At 40.3% G+C, this 21,526-nt stretch overlaps 1 non-coding gene across 1 annotated transcript; it reads left to right on the top strand.

Moving 5' to 3' along the window:
* Nucleotides 1-9,056: 9,056 nt before the first annotated feature.
* Nucleotides 9,057-9,163, top strand: LOC145633360 (small nucleolar RNA R71). Its single transcript, XR_014112690.1, has one exon. It is a non-coding gene; the product is annotated as a small nucleolar RNA R71 (small nucleolar RNA).
* The last annotated feature ends 12,363 nt before the right edge of the window (nucleotides 9,164-21,526 follow it).

Raw genomic sequence — 21,526 nt, 5'->3', positions numbered from 1 at the left:
TGAATCTTTGCTAACAAGAAACAGAAGTTGACTTAGTTAAGGTTCATTACTATCGATTGTTATTTAATAGTACCTCCTAGTATATGGTTCTAATGTGGAAACATAGAGGCTATGTTAGGAGAAGCCAATTGACCCCAGAAGGCGGCTAGATTGGACCCTTTACTTCGATATTCATGCATGTTTAGTTCATAATTAATTCAATTTATATGCCTTTGTTTATGTTCAAGTGAATGCTATACCTAAACCATTTCCCTTAATGTTTTATTTCTTTTTTTAGCATCTTTAGACTTTAGTTTATTTATCTCCTATTCCGGACTAGCTTAATTGTCGATAACATTTGGTGGTGTTTATCCGTTCTCTATGGTTCGACCCCTATGCTTGCCTTATACTCGTATTAGGTTTGTTTAGGTTATATAAATTGTATTTGATTTAGGGATAGACAATTGACGACGCGTTTATTCCCTTGTCAAATGGTCGATGGTCTACCTCCAAAGATTAAGTTAGTACGGTATTCCGAATAAAACGTGCGGAAATTAAGTTATCTGCTCGGATTCCAAGCTCATGTGTTGTCTGTTTCGTGAGAACGACAGCTCTGTAATTAATGCAATGTAACGTCATGTGGACCCATAAATGAGGGGTATGTACTGTCCCTATTTATAGGGTCTTTGGGAAGTGTTCCTTCCCTAGGCTTTGATGACATAGGGATTAGGGCACGCCATTTTGCGGCGCCTCAAAGTTTGGGCCTTGAAGGCCGTCTTTTCAGAAGGGTTATCTGAGTGACATGTGTCACACATCCTGACAGGCCATTTCGGCGCCTCCCAGGGCGACACGTGTCGCTCTCTCATTGGCCACTTAGGGCTAGTAAATACCCCAAATCAGGAGCTATATCTTCTTGACATGTGTCACCATCTAGAAGGTCCAAGCTGGCGCCCCTTCCAGTGACACATGTCAAACGCTAATTGGGCCCCTTGGCAAGGTATAAAATACCCAAAACATCAGGAGTGGATTTTTTGTTTCCCACCAGCTGTTCACCCCGGCGAGGGTTAATTGTATTCTTCTAGGGTAGAAGAATCTTGGACCTGTCAAGGGTTCTAGCTGCCTTATCCTTTGGATGCCGAGTTGGCTGCCTGTCCTTGACTGGCTTCCTCCTCTCTAGAGGAGTCTTTCTGGCCGACTAACCCTTGCTTGGGCCAGCCTTGCTCTTGGTGATCGGATCCTTGATTTCACCTTTGAAACTAATCATGAATTTCATGAGTTCGTCCCGGGTGACTGGGCTGATCCGTCTGCCGTATGGGTTTCCCCTTCCGGCTTACCAGGGGGTCTGCTTGTACCCGCCTGGCTCGCACTCCGTTCCAGAGTGTCTCTGGGACGGAAGTGACAGGGTAAAGTCGTATCCCCTAATCAAAAGTAAATACCTAAATCCTCTAACTAAAGTAGATAGGGAAGTAGGGTCGATCTCCACAGGGAAACAAGTCTTTTTACTCCTAATTAATTATTATAATCTAAATTATCTAAGTAACCAATATTTATGTTTGAGTATGAAACTAAACTACAAAGAATAGGAATAGGGAGAAAACAATATATAAAAGGATCTAGGGCATAGGTTCACCAATAAATAATACTCCAGGGTAAAATAGGGTAATCAATCATTGACATTGCATAAATAACATGATTAACAGGCTCTCGCAATTTTATTAATCAACATAGATCTAACAGGCTCTCGCAATTTACTAGATCTAAGTTCTTATTGAAAATAGCCTTTAATATCAAATTAACATCTGCTCGATTCATCAATTTAATATTGCTATACTTTTACAAGCCACAATTGTAAAACATTAAAACAATCCAATAAGAAATCATCATGCAATACCAACAATCAATAATAGTCAATCATCAACGCATCAATTAACCAGATTGTAAAGGGCTCACGCTACTTATTACAATCACACAATTAATTTACCGGTATTAAATCTCATCTCTCGAATCTTGACTTAACCATTTATAAATTAACTTGCCTATTGAAACTAGACCTAAACATCAATTCTCAGCTCTCGATTCTTGAATCAATATTGTCAAACTCATGCATAAAAGATAGGCCTAATCTAGTCACAGAGCGTTTAATCAATCAATAGGAAATTAATCTAGCATTGATAATCAACAACAATAATTTACCCCTTCATATTATTTATTAGATCCCCTTAAACCCTAGAAATTAAACTACTCACACATATTAAAAACTAAACTAATCAAAACAATAAAATAAATCATGGTGAGAGAAATAAAATAAATAACTAAGATTAAGGGAAAAGAAATCGTTACCAAATAATCTGGAATTAATCAAAGAAATAATAATAAAGGTTTTGAGAGAGAGTTTAGAGAGAGAGAGAGAAAACTAAGTAGTGAGAGAAAGTCTAAGAGAAAGGATTAAGAGAAAAAGAAGAGATCCTAAAATCGTATTACGGAGGAGTATTTATACTCCGTACAAGAATCCTAAACTAAAACAAATTAAAACGACTCTTATCGTCTCCTAAATATACACGCGCCCGATCGGGCGAGGCACCGCCCGATCAGGCGCGCCTTTTTTCACCTCTAATAGCAATCTCGCGCTCGGCCGGGCGCGTCACCGGGCGCTTCTCCCGCCCGGCCGGGCGCGCCTCCGGGCGCCAGCCTTTTTGGCCGGGCGGATCATTTGGGCCAATATTTGGACTTCGATTGGGCTCAAATTCTTCGGGCCAACCTGGGTTTCCTCTTTGGGTCTTGAATACTCGGTCCAAATGCCCCGGTATCACCTCTACCGAGCCCTTAATCACCGGTTCGATGTCTCTAACCGGCCCTAAACTATAAACTCTGGTCGTGCTTTTCCAATGCTCGTGATTGCTCCTAAATATCTCGGGAAAATACTCCAAAAGCATAAATCCCTGCAAAAGTCAACCAAACCTACGAAAACACTAGAAAACACCAATTAGTAATAAAAGTGGCTCCAAAGAGCCAAAAACACTACTAATTATGACCAAGGGACGGGGGTAAAATACTATATAGAATGGACACATCAAACTCCCCCAAGCCAAACCTTTGCTTGTCCCTAAGCAAAGATCTCATCAATGAATCAATAAATATGCTTCACCCCAATAAATAAAAATCAAGCACAAACGATCCAAGGTAAATCAAATAAACACGCTTCAGAGTCAATCAATCAAATCCATCCAATTACCTATCTTCCCTAACAATTGTCAAACAGAGCATACCACAAGAGCATATAGAATTCAAGACTAGTGCTCACACACTCGACTCTCATTTATGTGGCGAGTAAAAGACGTACTCGATCGCTCTCCAACCACCCCTTTAATGTGAACAATGCCCTCCCAACTCACACTCTCGTGTGTATAAAACAATGAACGCTCAATCCTACTAGTCGACTCGAAATATGCCAAATCATAACTTGCATTGATAAACAACACTTTCACATTCATACAATTCTATGCACAAAGGTCAGAAGGTCTTTAAAGCTTGTAATGTAAGGCTAGGGTAAAGGGTAGGATAAATTTGAGAATAAGTGAGAGAAAAGCTATGCTTAAAGGAGTCATATCCTAATAAAACCCATGATCAAAATAAATAATGATCATACATCTCCTACATAACCAACTCTAACATCAACCAAATATACTCCAATCATAATAAATAAATCCAACTCTTACAATTTCACTCATAAAAATATAATAATGAAGAAGTGGGGTGAATAATCAAACTTTATTTCCAAACTTGAGTTTTTCATTGAAGCTCAAAATTTTTTTCTTTTGAATCAACCTCCAACTAGAACATTTGAACATTTTTTTTCTTTTTTTTTTTCTATTGAAGTTCACTTATTTTTTTACATTTTTTTTCTTTGAACTTCTATTTTTTTCATAACATCATGCTTTATTTTTTCAAGAAAATATAACTCTCAAACTCATCAAAAATTAACATGATCAACAACAAAACAACTTCTCAAAAGCCCACCCAAATTGTGCAAATAATAAGTACACTACAAACTCCCTCACCTCACTCACTAATAGCTCCCCCAAGCCAAGCTTGGGACTAGTAACCAATGGGGCAAAATACGCTTGTAATGTGGCTAATAAACAATAAAAAGTCAAGGCAACAACATGGGTAGCAAGAAGGGAACAAATGTATCTACAATATCTGGAGGCTACCTAAAAGAACAAATGCCTTCGTCCTCCACAATGTGCATAATAATGAATCATATAAATATTACTAATAGTAGCAAACCAATACTCAAATTCATTGACATACCAGGAATTATGGAACTATCACACATTCCTTACCAAATCAACTAGTCAAGCACTATATTCACAAGTAGTTGGACAAAATTGACGCATGTAAAGGTTTCAAGGCAATCAAACATCATATCATGATCAAATAATCCACAATGCCTATCATCAAATACCAAGTATTAAAACAAATTTCTAAAGTAAGGGGCACAGGGAAGCATAATTTATAATTCATTGGAACGTATTTTTGAATTTTTTTTAATTTTTCAATTTTTTTTGTATTTTTATATATAAAGAAAGCAATAAAGCTAACCTAAGAAAACACACCAAAAATAAAAGAAAAGAGAAAAAGAAAAATACCAAACCAAAATATCCCCCAAGCCAGAATCACACAATGTCCTCATTGGCTCGGAAACTAGCCCAGCATAGCTAGTCCTCATCATCCTCGTCCATCGAGCCGAAACCCGCACCTCCACTGCCACCTGCACCACCTGCACCAGAAGAGCTACCACCAAAATAGTCAGCGTGAAAACTCCCCCTCCCGCCGGTCCCCCGAAAGGAATGTCCTGCCCGTACCCGAAAAAGGAAGAATAGTTAGAGTAAATACCACGGGCAGTGGGATCCCTACCGTATCCCTGGGGTGGAGGCTGAAACCAGTCAGGGTGGATAGCGTCGTCGGGAATGTTGCCCCGACGAGCATAATCATCGTACATAGGGTAGAGAGCTCTACCCTGGTTCCTCTCTAGGTACCCTAACCTGTGGTCAATAGAGCCCACCATCCTCCTAAGGTCAGTCTGTGCATGCTCAATACGTCCTAGGGCCTGACCTATACTCTGAAAATCCCAAACTGGGTCAGAGTCAACAAGAGGGACGGAATGGGACATACGAGGTGGAGAGAAAGCCACCTCGGGCTGGGGCTGAGGTGGTGGAACTGGTGGTGGTGGTGCCTGTCCCCTAGCATTGGCAACTAAAGCATCATAGGTGTAAGAAAGTTGCCCTGGGGGAAAGGCGGTCAAGTCTGGACTGGGAAGGGGAAAAATAAGCAAAGGTTGCTCGTTCCCAGTCCGAATACACCAAAAGGGTGTCTGCTCGCTATCCTGCCTAACCCACCCCACATCCTCAAAATACCTAGCAGTCATGTAGGTATCTGGTCCGCAGTTGGTCAGCTGGTGGGGTCCGTCTACTACAAAATCGGCCTTTTTCACCGCTAATCGAGTGATAAGGCCACCTAAACGGATAGGGGAGTTGGAAGTGGTGCTGGCTGTGGCATGCCGACTCAGGTGATGAACTATGAACCTACCTATGTTCAATTTCCCGAACCCGTATACATAGTGACCTATTATAGCTAGTTCGTTGGTTTGAGCGTTATGAGGCTCGGCCCTACCCAAAAAGTACAATCCCGCAAATCTTTGCCAGATTTTCGGGACAGGGTGGTGAATGGGTTTGGTACTAGCATGTTGGGGGTCGGGGGCAGGTAAACCAGTCAAAGCAAAATATAAATCACCCATTTTATAATCTTCATGCCACTGGTGAGATAATTCAAAATTTAATTCAAAAATTTCACAGAATTCAACAAAAGTTAAACTAATATTTCTATTATTTAACCTGAAAAATAAATTAGGCCCATTCCTACTACTAACAACATGAAAAGTGGACAAAAATTCACAAGTGAGTTCTCGGTATGTAGGATAATGCATGTCAACGAATTTTCTCATGCCAATATCATTCAAAAATCGTTTAACATAATCAAACAAACCATATGATTCCAAGGTAGGGTGTTGCAACCACCGAGAAGGGATTACCTCACGACCGACCAAATACTCCAATCTTTCTTTCTGTTCCCGGCTCACGATTCGGATCGTGGGCCAATACGGGAGTTGTAAGTCTGGGTCGTACTCCTCCCTCGAGCTGGAACTCCTACCAAAAATTGATCTTGCCCTCTTAGAAGCCATGTAGAGAAATGGGTCGAAAATATTTTGAATTCAAACTGGAAATTTTTTGTATGAGAGTGAAGAGGATGAAGAGAGGATCACAAATATATAAAAAGTTTTGAATTTGGATTAGTAATGGAGGAGAAATCTTAGAGAAAAGTTAGAGAAAATTTGAGTTTTAGAGAGAGAAAGTAATGGAGGAAAGAAGAAATGAAGAAAGAAGAAAGAAAGAAGAAGAAAAGGGCGTCTGAAATCCCTCGCGCCCGGTCGGGCGGTGGCTCGCCCGGTCGGGCGATCTGACCAATGGATTCCACCTTTCTCTCGCGCCCGGTCTGGCGCTAGTCCCCCGATCGGGCGAATTTTTGCCAAAAATTTCTTCTCTTCTCGCGCCCGATCGGGCGAAGCTTGCCCGATCGGGCGGACAAATTAGTCCGTAAACGTCAAAATTTGCGCCCGGTCGGGCGCCTCTCGCCCGGTCGGGCGAAATTTCTTATTTTTGAAGCCCTGCTCTCGCGCCCGATCGGGCGAGCTTCGCCCAGTCGGGCCCGAGACTAAATCGAGGAATGCTAATTTTATTCTGTTCTCAAGAAGTTGTCTAACTCTTTTCCTTCAAATCTGTACAAACACTCATAAAACTCATTAAATTCCCTCGTCTCTCCTCTCATAAGTAAAAGAAAAGAGAAACTAGTCTAAAAAGCATTAAAAATACGGGTTGCCTCCCGCAAAGCGCTGGTTTATCTAGGTCCCGCACGACCTTCTTACCAATTACAATTCCTAAGTCCCTTGGCCTAACGCTTGATCGGGTGGTTTCTCACCCGGTCTAGCGATGTTTAGGCTGCGATGCGGCTTCCGGATATAACCTGTGGGACGCCAAGTTGCCTTATCTGGTGGATCCTCCTTGACTTGGGATGGGGGATCTTCAATGCTACGCACTAAAAACCCTTCTTCGATCGAATGTTGCTTCAAATTGTCATTGCGTTCAACACTTGCAACTCGATCTGGCGGAACACATACTGTAGGCTCGATTCGCACAACTTGCTCGATCGGTTCCACTTGTTCATCCTCGAAACCAAGACCAACATAGTAGAGTGCTCTTTCTATTGCATCGACTTCCTTCTGCCATTTGTCTATCTCATCTGAAAAGGATGCAACACAAGATACCGCCTCCAAGGGATCTTTTTCAAGAGCTTGGGGCTTGTTAGAATAATTGACAATCGTGTTAACACTGAAACATTTCTCCTCAGTCATGGAGCTTTTGGGGGTATTATTCAGATTAAAAACCACTTTATCGTCCCCTACTGATAGCGTTAACTTACCACTTCTAACATCTATGATTGCTCCTGCAGTGTTAAGGAATGGTCTACCCAGAATAATTGGGGTTTGCATATCCTCAGCCATATCAAGAACAACAAAATCTACAGGTATATAAAATTTACCTACTCTAACGGGGACATCCTCTAAAACACCTAGGGGGTATTTGAAAGAACGGTCGGCCATTTGTAGAGTTATATTGGTAGCTTTTAATTTACCCAAATCACATAATGCATTATCAATCAGAAGATTACCAATATGACAAGGGATAGAAAAACTACCCGGATCTTTCAATTTAGGTGGAGACTTATTTTGAAGTACGGCACTACACTCTGCAGTGAAAGCTACTGTCTCTACCTCACTAATAGACCTTTTTCTCGTCAAAATTTCTTTCATAAATTTTGCATATGAGGGGATTTGCGTGATCAATTCAGTAAAGGGAACTGCTACCTTCAAATCCTTAACCACCTCCAGGAACTTACCAAACTGCTTATCCAAGTTTGTCTTCAATTGACGATTGGGGAAAGGAAGTTTGATAATTGGCTTTTGAGCATTCTTCTCTTTGTCTGGAGTAGCCACCTTATCCGGAGTTTTACCCTGCAATGTAGGATTAGATGTGTTAGTATTATCTTCTAGCCCTGCAGGGCTAGCAACTACATTGTTTGGTTTAATGGAATCAAGATTATCATTATTTAATAAAATAGGTTTATCAACTCTGGGCATAGAGGGCCCTTCATAGTTTGAACCACTCCTTAGAGTAATTGCAAATGCTTGATCCGTAGGCCTAGTCGGCTGTGCCGGCAGGGCTCCCTGTTGGCGTGCTTGTAGAGTAGCGGAGAGTTGCGCAATTTGATTATCTACAATTTTGTTATGCGCTAGAATTTGATCAATTGTCGCATCTCTGCTCTCCATGTGCTTTTGCATATTGACCAACATTACTCTGATTTCCCCCAAAGAAGGGTCTGAAGATGAGGGGGGTTGTTGTGGTTGATTCTTCTAGCTAGCATTGGGATGACAGTACTTCTGTTGTTGTTGCTGTGGAACCTGTGGTTCTTGTGGTGGTGGATTTTGAACATTAGTGCTCCGGTAGGAAAGGTATGGATGATTCCGATACCCAGGATTGTAAGTGTTGGAGTATGGGTTATTCTGCCTATAGGCTTGAAAGGCATTAACTTGCTCCACGGAACTCCTGCAATCCTGCTCCCAATGACCTACAATACCACAATTTTCACATAAAGCCTCATTAGAATTATTATTAATCGCAGAAACATTGGCTACGTTAGGAGTGCTCAGATTATCTAATTTTTGACAAATAGAGGTCAGTTGGGCTTGCAAAAAGGATACAGAGTCGACACTATGTTTCCCCTTGTTAGCAAATCCTCTGGGATTCCCATATTGGGAATTGTGTATCGCCATATCTTCAATAACCTGACCTGCATCATCAACATTAAGATTCATAAATCTCCCACTAGCTGCAGAGTCTAATATTATTTTGGAGGAATTTCCAATGTCGTTATAAAAGGCTTGGATTAACTGCCATTGTGCTAAATTGTGGTGAGGGCATTCTCTTTGTAAGTCCTTGAACCTCTCCCAAGCCTCATATAAAGACTCATCGGCTTCCTGGGCAAAGTTCTGAATCGCACTTCGTAGTACTGCTGTTCTCTCTGCAGGATAATACTTGTTATAAAAATTCAAAACAAGAGTTTCCCAGTCAGTAATACCAAGTGTAGTTCTATTCAAACCATTAAACCACAATTTAGCTTTTCCAGTTAAAGAAAAGGGAAAGAGAATCTCCCTGATTTGGTCTTGAGTGACCCCGGCTTGCCTAATGGTGTTGCAATATTGACAGTAGTCGGCAATGTGAAGATTCGGGTCTTCACCCTTGGCTCCACTGAATTGCTTCCTCTCTATCATCGTTATAAATTGGGGTTTGATTTTGAATTGAACCCCATCAAGAGCCGGAGTAGGGGTGAGATGTGGAAAATCCATAAGCTTTGGTTGTGAATAATCACTAAGCTTCTTTGGAACCGCCATCTCTGATTCTGTGTCTGATGATACCTCTAAATCGCTAGAATCAGTTGGAGGATCGCGGTGATTATTGTTAGTATCACCAGAATCCGCCAGAATTTGCTTGTAGAAGTTTTTCTGTCTATGGAAGGAACGTTCGATCTCAGGATCGAATGGGATATAACCCGATCTGGAACACCTGGGCATAAACAAAAACAAGAAGCAAATATGAGATTTGTCTCAGAGAACTAACGCTCTCTGAGACAAGAGGGAAATAATCTAGACTACAAAAACAATCAGAAATAAAAATAAAACCGTTTCCCCGGCAACGGCGCCAAATTTTGACAGGGTAAAGTCGTATCCCCTAATCAAAAGTAAATACCTAAATCCTCTAACTAAAGTAGATAGGGAAGTAGGGTTGATCTCCACAGGGAAACAAGTCTTTTTACTCCTAATTAATTATTATAATCTAAATTATCTAAGTAACCAATATTTATGTTTGAGTATGAAACTAAACTACAAAGAATAGGAATAGGGAGAAAACAATATATAAAAGGATCTAGGGCATAGGTTCACCAATAAATAATACTCCAGGGTAAAATAGGGTAATCAATCATTGACATTGCATAAATAACATGATTAACAGGCTCTCGCAATTTTATTAATCAACATAGATCTAACAGGCTCTCGCAATTTACTAGATCTAAGTTCTTATTGAAAATAGCCTTTAATATCAAATTAACATCTGCTCGATTCATCAATTTAATATTGCTATACTTTTACAAGCCGCAATTGTAAAACATTAAAACAATCCAATAAGAAATCATCATGCAATACCAACAATCAATAATAGTCAATCATCAACGCATCAATTAACCAGATTGTAAAGGGCTCACGCTACTTATTACAATCACACAATTAATTTACCGGTATTAAATCTCATCTCTCGAATCTTGACTTAACCATTTATAAATTAACTTGCCTATTGAAACTAGACCTAAACATCAATTCTCAGCTCTCGATTCTTGAATCAATATTGTCAAACTCATGCATAAAAGATAGGCCTAATCTAGTCACAGAGCGTTTAATCAATCAATAGGAAATTAATCTAGCATTGATAATCAACAACAATAATTTACCCCTTCATATTATTTATTAGATCCCCTTAAACCCTAGAAATTAAACTACTCACACATATTAAAAACTAAACTAATCAAAACAATAAAATAAATCATGGTGAGAGAAATAAAATAAATAACTAAGATTAAAGGAAAAGAAATCGTTACCAAATAATCTGGAATTAATCAAAGAAATAATAACAAAGGTTTTGAGAGAGAGTTTAGAGAGAGAGAGAGAAAACTAAGTAGTGAGAGAAAGTCTAAGAGAAAGGATTAAGAGAAAAAGAAGAGATCCTAAAATCGTATTACGGAGGAGTATTTATACTCCGTACAAGAATCCTAAACTAAAACAAATTAAAACGACTCTAATCATCTCCTAAATATACACGCGCCCGATCGGGCGAGGCACCGCCCGATCGGGCGCGCCTTTTTTCACCTCTAAAAGCAATCTCGCGCCCGGCCGGGCGCGCCTCCGGGCGCCAGCCTTTTTGGCTGGGCGGATCATTTGGGCCAATATTTGGACTTCGATTGGGCTCAAATTCTTCGGGCCAACCTGGGTTTCCTCTTTGGGTCTTGAATACTCGGTCCAAATGCCCCGGTATCATCTCTACCGAGCCCTTAATCACCGGTTCGATGTCTCTAACCGGCCCTGGGCTATAAACTCTGGTCGTGTTTTTCCAATGCTCGTGATTGCTCCTAAATACCTTGGGAAAATACTCCAAAAGCATAAATCCCTGCAAAATTCAACCAAACCTACGAAAACACTAGAAAACACCAATTAGTAATAAAAGTGGCTCCAAAGAGCCAAAAACACTACTAATTATGACCAAGGGACGGGGGTAAAATACTATATAGAATGGACACATCAGGATGCGCTTAGTAATCAAAGAGCCATCCTTGGCTATGTAGGTTTCGACGTGAGGATCATCATCCTCATGGTCAGTAAAGACCTCTGGCTGATTCACCTGGTGGTCAGGAGGTGGTACAGACTCTTGAACCATCCTTGAGGTACTCTCCCCACATACAGCGCCAAATGTTTTGGGTATTTTTTGTCCCTCGGGAGAGTTACAGCTTAGAGACTGGTTGTGCGCAGCTTGTACCTACAAAACAACGAAGACTCTGGGTGGTTGGAGCTCTGCCTCCGACTGTAAAGTTAGTACTTAAAGATAAAAGGGAGAAAGCGCGAAAAAGAGGTGAAATCTTCTCGGATTCCTAGATCAGGTGATTCTCTGATGTAAGAGAATGTAGGGCATGCTATAATAATTATAGATGTCCCAAAAGTGGGGGAAATCTCCCTATTTGTAGGGTCATTGGGAAATTAAATTCTACTCTATATGCCCAAAACTTGCACATAAGAAAGAAATTAAATTCTACTCTATATGCCCTTTATTCTCCTACCCAAGCTCACCAACATGCTTATAAAAGCTTTTAACACATATTTCTTACCTCAATCCTTGCTTTCCTGCAAAATGAACAAACTAAAAATATTTTTTACTCCTCTTTTAAAAAAAATATCAAAAATAAGCTTCGAAAAAAGGGCCAAAATATTCGGCCATCACAAAAAAAAATTCGGACATACCATAAAAATTTCGGATGTCCAAACTAAAAATTTCACACCTCATAAAAAAAATAATTAAATAAATATTTTGGTCCTCTTAAAATCAAAATAAAACAAAATAACTCGATTTTAAAACTACTTAATTAAATAAGCACTTGGTCAAGTTTAAAATAAAACACTTTAAAACACGTTTTTAGATTTGGTGGTAATAAAATCTTAACCTAAGCTCCCAGATACCACTTTGTAATACCCTAGAAATTTCTTTCCTTTAAAATACCTATTTTGCTCTTTTTAAAATTCGGAAAAATACACTTTAATAATCCCAACTATGGGCGATTTACCTACAATAATCCCAACTAACGTTTATTCTACAATAATCCCAACTATTGGGTCAGTTTTCCTCCAACAGTCCCAAACCGGTCAACAAAAGTCAACAACCTATTATTGTAAGTTGTTTGACACGTGTCAGCGTGTGGTTGGTTCCCAAAAAAAAATATACAAAAAAAAAAACCAAAAAAAAAAAAAAAAAAAAAAAAAAAAAAAAGAAAACCAAAAAAAAAATCTAGCAGCCAACCCTAACCACCACCTCCTCCTGCCGCCCAACCACCATCTCCAGCCCTAACCACGACCAACCGCACCCCCAGAACACCACGACCAGCCGCACCCCCGAAACACCACGACCAGTCGCACCCCCGAAACACCACCTAAATCGCACCAGCAGCACTCACGACCAGCCGCCCTTGCCCGCGAAACCACCAGCAGCCCCAAATCGCACCAAATCGCCCCGAAACCCTAACCCGTGAACTGATTGGAGCTTGAAACCGCGACGCCTCGCCGGAAACCACTCGAATTTGGGAGTGAAGGGGTGGTTGGTGGGGCGGGTTTGCGATTTTGGGTGACTGGTGGTTTTTTAGGTTGGAGGAGGAAGAAGGAAGGGGAGCGGTAGAGGCATGGAGCGGCAGTGTGAGGCTACGATTGGTCGGAATGGGTAGACGACGGTGGGCGGTGGCAGAGCTGCGGTGTTGGGAGAAGAATTGGGGTGGAGCTTCCATGTTTCGTGGTGGGTGTAAGGTGGTTGAAGGGAGGAGGGGTGGCTGGGATTATTTTTGCTATTTTTTTCTTTTTTTTTTTTTAAATTTTTTAAATGAAGTCAATCATGTGCTGACATGTGGCATTTAAAAAACTACAAAAAAAAGTTTACCATTTCAGCAGGTAACCGGTTTTTGGGACTGCTGGAGGAAAACTAACCCAATAGTTGGGATTATTGTAGAATAAACATTAGTTGGGATTATTGTAGGTAAATCGTCCATAGTTGGGATTATTAAAGTGTATTTTTCCTTAAAATTCAACATAGGAAAATCTAAGACATTACCGCCACCGTGAAAACGGCTAAGGCAATTATCAAAGAAACACAACGGAAGACTATCTTTAAAAACATTCAAATCAAATCTACTATAAAGTCAACCAAAACAAAAGTAAAGTCAAACCAAAGTCAAACAAAGTCAATACACTAGTAGAAAATATCAAAAAGGCACCCCCTAATTGGCACCGGTTCAGTCCAAACTGGTGCCAAAAATGGGCTACAAAATTGGTGGGAAGGTAAACCAGAGTAAAAGGTACCGGTTCACTTCAAACCGGTGCCTAAAACATAAAGGCCACCGGTTTGAACCGGTGCCTTTGTGAACCGAACCTTTTAATTATTTTAAAAAAAAAAATCGGCCTTATCTCTCCTTAAAACCCTAAATCGCACCTTGCTCCTCTCTCTCCTCTCAATCCGCCTCTTTCACTCTCTCCTCTCCATTCTCTCTCCTCTCCTCTCCTCTCCCTTCTCTCTCCTCGATCTCTCCGTCCCATTCACTTCTCTTTCTCTACAACAACAACAACACCACTACAACACCACCACCACCGCAACAAGAACAACACCACCACCGCAACAACAACAACAACACCACCGCAACAACAAGGGTTTCACCACCGTAACAACAACAACAACAACAACATTAAGGGTTTTTTGTATCAATTTTTTTGCGTTTCTGGGTTTCAACGGGTTTTTTGTTTCAATTTTTTTGCGTTTCTGGGTTTTTGTTTCACTTCTCTTTCAATTTTTTTTGTTTTCTGGGTTTTTGTCGATTAAAATCCTAATAATAAGGGTTTTGTTCGATTTCAATTTTTGTTTTCAGATTGGGTTTCTGGGTTTTTGTTTTTGCGTTTCTGGGTTTTTGTTTTTGGGTTTTGGTTTTTCAAATTGGGTTTCTGGGTTTTTGGGTTTTGGTTTTTCAGATTGGGTTTGAATTTTTTTTTCAATTTTTGGGATTAAATTCTGGGTTTTTTTTTCGAAGCTTAATTGTATTAATTTTTTTTTTTTAATAATTGGTGCAGATTCAGATATGAAATCGAAGAAGCAAGATACAAGAATGGTGTTTTTGTTTTTTTTTTTTATTATTAACAATATTGTAATTTTTTTTTAAAATTTATATCGTAATTTTTTTTTTGTATTTATATGTTGTAATTTTTTTTTGTATTTATATGTTGTAATTTTTTTTTTTATTATGTATTGCAAATTTTCAAATTTTCGATGATATTGATGTTGCAATTTTCGAAGATATTGATGATGTTTTAATCGATTTATATTACGTTTTGATGTTGTTATGTATTTTAGACTAATTAATTTTTAAGTGGAAAAATTAAAAAAAAAAAAAAATTTATATTTTTTGGCACTTTTGGCATCGGTTAACCGGTGCCAAAAACAACAAAATTATTTTTTTTGGCCATTTTTGGCACCGGTTAACCGGTGCCAATTATGAGTTTTGGCACCGGTTCGAACCGGTGCCTTTTAATAACCCTTTTTGGCACCCCCCACATAGGCACCAGTTCAAACCGGTGCCTTAGGCCGGGTTTGAACCGGTGCCAAATTCCTTTTTTCACGTAGTGATATACAACTTGGAAACTACAATATCACCCAAAATCAACACCAACACCACCACCAAATTTTCAAACCATCGTCACAATACCACCCAAAACCACCACAAACTACAAAGTACCTGTTACAAGCAACAAAACAACCAAAAATCCAAACAACAACCAACAACATTAACAATCCATCTCAAAAACAAGCATAAATCACTCAAAACAATTCCAAAACCACCATACAAACAACCATAAACATCATAGTCATGCTTAATCAAGGCAAACCAAAAATAATGTATAATAATCAGTTGAAATTGACAAAAATAAAACAAAGATTAGAAGTATACCAAGATTGAAGACTCAAACAAAGCTCTAAATTGCTTCAAGGACTCGAATTTCCCGATAAACCACGAGAAAAGAGACTAATCTTGATGAAAATGGAGTATGATGGAAATTGTGATGGAAAGTTAAGTGAAAACAAGGAAGAATTGTGTGAATTAGAGTGAGAATGATGAATTTGGGGTTAGGGTTTGATAGGATAGAAGAGAGAGAAAGGGGAAAAATAAGGGGGAAATGAAAAATAAGAGAGGAGAGAGAGAGAGAGGAGCAAACCGGCCCTCATGTAACCCAGCAAGTCGCGCCCTCTCCCGACTTCCCCGCGCCCACGGAGAGACCGCGGGGAAATCGCAGGCCCAAACTGGAAAATAAATCAAATTTTACCTTTAACAGGGGGCCGCGCCCTCTCCAGAAGGGTCGCGCCCTCTCCAAAGTTGTCGCGCCCGCGGGGCAACCGCGGAGAGTTCCTGATCCTTTTTTTGACAAAATATGCCGCACCCTCTCCAATTCTCCCCACGGCCTCTCTAAGACACTCGCGCCCGCGGGGAGACCGCGGAGAGACCGCGGGAAGTTCCTGATCGGTTTTCCCCTCTTTTAATGCTAGGGCACCCGAGGCCTCTCCAAGCCCGCGGGGTGCCCTCTCCCCTGCACTCCAAATTCTCCTTTTTCCATCCTTATCAAACACATTAAGTCCATAGTTGATGAATGAAGGCAACCTACAAAACAAACCAAAAACACAATGAAAGGTAAGAGCAAAAATCAACAAAGAAAAATTAAAAAAAAAAAAAAAAAGGAAAGAAAAGAGAATAGAGGTGAGAATCCGGGTTGCCTCCCGTAAGCGCTTTTGTTTAACGTCGTTAGCTCGACGTTTACCACCCATTCAAGTTGGCTTAAAAAGAATCATTTTGTGAATAAGACCAACAAACACTCCATCAAAATATCTTTTGAGCTGATGACCATTAACCTTAAAAGAAGATGAGGAATCCAAGGGAGAAATCTCCACGGCACCATTAGCAAAAATATCTTTCACCAAGAAAGGGCCACTCCATCTTGACATGAGCTTTCCGCTTGTGGATAGGAGTTGAGATCTCATCTAGAAAGTTGCAATCCAAGAAAATTTCGAACCCAAGTTGTCGTATTTCATCTTTGACAAATGGTTCAAGAAATTTGTAGCATGGATAATCTTCTTCCTCTCTTATGAATTGTCCATTTAGAGTAAGAGGATAATGATCCATTGGAATTGCTCTTATTCTGGGTACGAGTTTTCCTCCGTGCATTAGCCTTTTCTCGGGCTCGCTTAAGATCCTCTAGAGTTGGTTCAAAACCAAGTCCAAAATTATCTAACTTAGGGAGGCCATGTAGTTCCTTTTTTTTTTTTTTTTTTTTTTTTTTTCTATTCCTTTCTTCTTTCCTAGAGTCATTCCAGGAAATGTCTCTAAGTATCTAACTTAGCCAATGTTTTGAAATAGCATTCAAGCACTTCTTCTCTACCTTCTCAAGGTTAAGATCTCAAGAGACCGATAAATGTCATAGTGACAAGGAATGGTAGGATCCTTGAGAATGGTGTGCCTAGGAAGAGTGAGGCTAAGGAGAGTCCTAAGGAGGTTTTGGTTTAGGATGAGGAAGAAAAAATCCCTTTGAATGAGGCTGTAGGTTAGAAACTTGAAAGGAATGGTGTCCATCGAACAAGAGTATTCTTCCGATAGAGGGTTCAGAATTATTAGAAAGCTAATTATTCAGTGACGTCAAGTGATCGAAATGCCTGGGTGGAGGCCGCTTTCGATCAGTAATATTAATGTAGAATTAATATTACAACTTAATCTTGACTGAACCCTTTGGATCACACCCAAGCAACTAACAAACCAACGCGACGAATTAATTCGGAAGAAATTAACGAGTCGCCCGAGCAATTAACAATTAGATGTCGAAAATACGAGGTTGGAGCGTCAAAACCGAGCGTTGGAAGTTGAGTCAAAAATAATAAAAGACGAGACAAGAAAATTACTAATAAATCAAAAAAATTACTAAAATACCCCTAGCATCGTAATGCCCGAGTTGTAGGGGCATACGGCCTAGCAAGATAGCTAGCAATGTGTGCTAGCGCACCTTGGCTAGCATAGCCAGCTAGCAACCCGCACCATGTGCGTAGCAGCTGGCTGAGGCTGGCAGCCCGCACAAGGTGTGTGGCATGCCAGCAAGCCAAGGCTAGCAGCCCGCACCAAGTGCGAGGCTTGCTAGCAAGCTACAGCTAGCAGCCCGCACCAAGTGCGAGGCTTGCTAGCAAGCTACAGCTAGCAGCCCGCACCAAGTGCGAGGCTTGCTAGCAAGCTACAGCTATCAGCCTGCACCAAGTGCGTGGCGTGCCAGCATGCTGCAGCTAGCAGCCCGCATAAGGTGTGTGGCTTGCTAGCAGCAGGCTTCGTCCATAGCAGCCCGCACACTTGGTGCGTGGCCTGTAGGGTCGAAGGAGCAAAGCAGTGGCTGGCAGCCCACCTTGGTGCCTTGGTGCCCAGTGGTGGGGTGCCACGTGGCGCAAAGTAATTGGCTTGAGGGTGGTGTGTTGGCCTGTTATGGGAGAGGAGTGGGGAGCAAGTTTGGTCCTCTTTTCTCCAAATGGTCCTCACCTAACCTCTCTTGTGAGCTTGTCACTAGTTGATTTATTAGTAGCTTGATTATTAATTTTATTTTTGATTTAAAATAAAATGGAAAAATCAAATATCCCACATTGATTGGTGAACTTTTCTCACTCTTGCATTTCCCTATAAATACCCAACTTGGGGTATTGGGAAAAGCACTAGAGTAAGTGTTGAAAAAGGCATCACCATTGTGAAAACCTTTGAACACAATTAATTAATCGAGTTTAGGTAGGGCTTAGCTAACTCCTAAGCAATAGACCATTTTCGGTGCTCGGGTTGCAGATTGACTTCGTTGGAGGTCCTCGTCTGAGCGGGGCTAAGAGCTTTCAAAATCTCTTTCTTAATCTTATTGTTTAAGTTAATTATGCTCTATGATTATAATAATTGTGAGTGTGATCTTGGCTCGAGTTTCCTTCCGTGGTGGGTCGGACTCACCAAAACCCAAAAAAACAATTGAAAAAGATAAAGAGAAAGACAGAGAAGTTGTCAAACCCAAGCTTCCATATCCCTAAAAGTTCATATGGCACAAATTAGATGAACAGTTTGGCAAAATCATAGAGATGATTACGCAACTTCATCTTACCCTTCCATTTACAGATGTCATTAATCAAATGCCAAATTATGCAAAATTCCTTAAGGACATCTTCAATGGAAAAAGGACTTGTGATGTGGCGAAAACGATTAGCTTGACCGAGAATTGTAGTGCAATCATTATGAACAAAATACCGCCTAAATTGAAGGACCCCGGAAACTTTTCTATCCCTTGTAGCACTGTCAAAACAGTTTGACAGTTCAGGTTCGGTTCGGTTTGAAATTGGTTCGGTCTTAAATCGGGTCGCTTTGAAATCGATTAAAGTGTCTCGCGGGTCGGTTTCAGTTTGGTTAAATAGTTATCGGTTCGATTCGGTTTCGGTTTATTCTTGAGCGATTTTAATTCGGTTCGGGTTGTAAACAGTCCGGGTAGTAAACGGTTCGGTGCAGACCGGTTGCGGTTTGTTCACTGTTCAGTGTAAACGGTTTTTATCCCGGTTCAAACAATTTCGGGTTGGAAACGGTTTGGATTAGAAATAGTTCGGTTCTTTTTTTGTTCAGTTTATAACTAGTTCGGTTCTTTTTCGGTTCAGTTTATAATTGGTTCGGTTCTTTTTCAGTTCGGTTTATAACTGGTTTGGTTCTTCTACGGTTTAACGTTATTCGGATCGGTTCCATTTCGAGTTTACTAAATTACGGTTCGGGTCGATTTTCGGTATCAAAAAATCGATTGTTTATCAAGTCGTTTGGATTCGAGCAGATAAATAGTTTTGTTTGAAATTTGATGGTACTTGCTAATCGTTTGGATTCGGTTTGCAAGCGGTTCGGTTTATATACAGTTCGGTGCTAACGGGTCGTGGGTTGTTAACGGTTGAGTGTAAACGGTTTTTATCCCTGTTCAAACGGTTTTGGGTTGAAAGCAATTTCGGGTTAGAAGCAGTTCGGTTCTTTTTCAGTTCGGTTTGATTTCAGTTCGGTTTAGAACTGGTTTGGTTCATTAACGGGTTCGGTTCTTATACGGTGTAACGTTATTCGGATCGGTTCGGTTTCGGGTTCATTCACATACGGTTCGAGTCAATTTTCGGTTTCAAAAAAACGGTTTTTAATCGGTTTGGTTCTCATCTGGGTCGGTTTATTTCGGGTAGTTAAACGGTTTCGGTTTGAAATTTGACAACACTACTTCCCGTGTGCTATCTACAAGATGCACATTTATAATGTCTTGTGTGACCTAGGAACTAGTGTTAGCCTTATGCCATAGGTATTAATCTCTTTCTTAATCTTGTTGTTTATCAAAGACTTGAGTTAGGGAAACTTTTGCCTACCAACATTACCTTTTAATTAGCTGATAGATCAATTAAATTTCCAAAAGGTAAGGTAGAGGATGTTCCTTTAAGGGTAGGAAAGTTTGTGATTCCGGTTGATTTTGTGGTTCTTGAGATGGATGAGGATGTCAACATTCCTATCATACTTGGTAGACCTTTTCTTGCTACCTCAGGTGCCATTATTGATGTTAAAAGTGCTAAGATTTCCTTTTCGAGAAGAGGTTATTGAATTTGATTTGAATGAAAGCGTAAAACATCCTCCTTCTTTAGTTGCAAATTGCATGAGAGTTGAAATTTTAGATAATATTGTGAATTTCATGCATGAGCACTTTCTCACATCTAATGATTCACTTGAGTGTGTTTTGTCGAATAAGATAAGATAGGTGAGCATGGCAAATAAATGGCATTCTTTAAGAGAATCATTGATGAAAGCATGGAAGAGGGTGATGATCATATATCTCAAGCCAAGATGCATTGCAAGCGGCCTCAATATAGGAAGGTAAAGGTGTCCAATAGCAGAGCTCAAACCTCTATCATCACACCTTAGGTATAAATTTTTGGGCCCCATCTCTACTCTTCCTTGAGTGAGAGTCAAGCTAAAGAGTTATGTGGCGTTTTAAGAAGGCACCAAGGTGCTTTGGGTTATACAATTGATGACCTCAAAGGTATAAGTCCAACCTTATGTACACACCAAATCACCTAGCATTGAAAGGCAACGGAAGCTACACCGTCAAATGGGGGAGGTAGTCAAGACGGAAATCACTGAGTTATTGGATGCGGAAATCATTTTCCCCATGTCTAACTCTAGATGGGCTCCCCATTCCACGTTGTCCCAAAGAAAAGAGGCATGACCGTAGTAAAGAATGAGAGAGGTGAGCTCATTCCTACAAGGACGGTCATGGGATGACGAATGTGTATAAACTATCGACATCTAAACACATACACCAAAAAGGATCATTTTTCCCTTCCCTTCATTGACCAAATGCTTGAAAGACTAGCAAGGTATAAGTATTATTGTTTTCTTGATGGCTATTCTAGGTTTTTCCAAATTCTTATTCACCCAGAAAACAACTCTTACTTTTCCATATAGAACTTTTGCCTTAAGAGAATGTCATTTGGGCTTTGCAACACCCCCGTCACTTTCTAACGATGTATGATGAGCATATTCAAAGATATATTGGATGAGGAAATGGAGGTGTTTATGGATGATTGTTCAGTAGATAGTGTTTCATTTGTTGAAGCTTGTCTTGAGAAGTGTTTGGCTCGATGTGAGAAAGTGAATTTGGTTTTAAATTGGGATAAATATCATTTCATGGTTGAGGAAGGCATTGTCCTTGTCACAAGATCTCCCACAAAGGTATGGAGGTGGACAAAGTGAAGATTAAAGTTATTGAAAAGCTTCAACCTCCGGTTAACGTAAAGTGTGTGAGATCTTTCTTAGGGCATAGTGGTTATTATTTATATCCCCTTCATCATCCCACCTCACATCATGCTTAGTGATCCCTACCTAATTGAGACAAATGGGACTATGCTAAGCGAATTGAACACAAGCCCCTCAGGCGGCATAGCCACAATAATCACGTAATTTTGAACCAGAAGCG

The sequence above is a fragment of the Chenopodium album genome, chromosome 5, assembly GCF_948465745.1.
Source record: "Chenopodium album chromosome 5, dcCheAlbu1.1, whole genome shotgun sequence".
Taxonomy (NCBI): domain Eukaryota; kingdom Viridiplantae; phylum Streptophyta; class Magnoliopsida; order Caryophyllales; family Amaranthaceae; genus Chenopodium; species Chenopodium album.
Note: the sequence above shows the minus strand (reverse complement) of the source record. Positions and strands in the feature narration are given on the sequence as shown.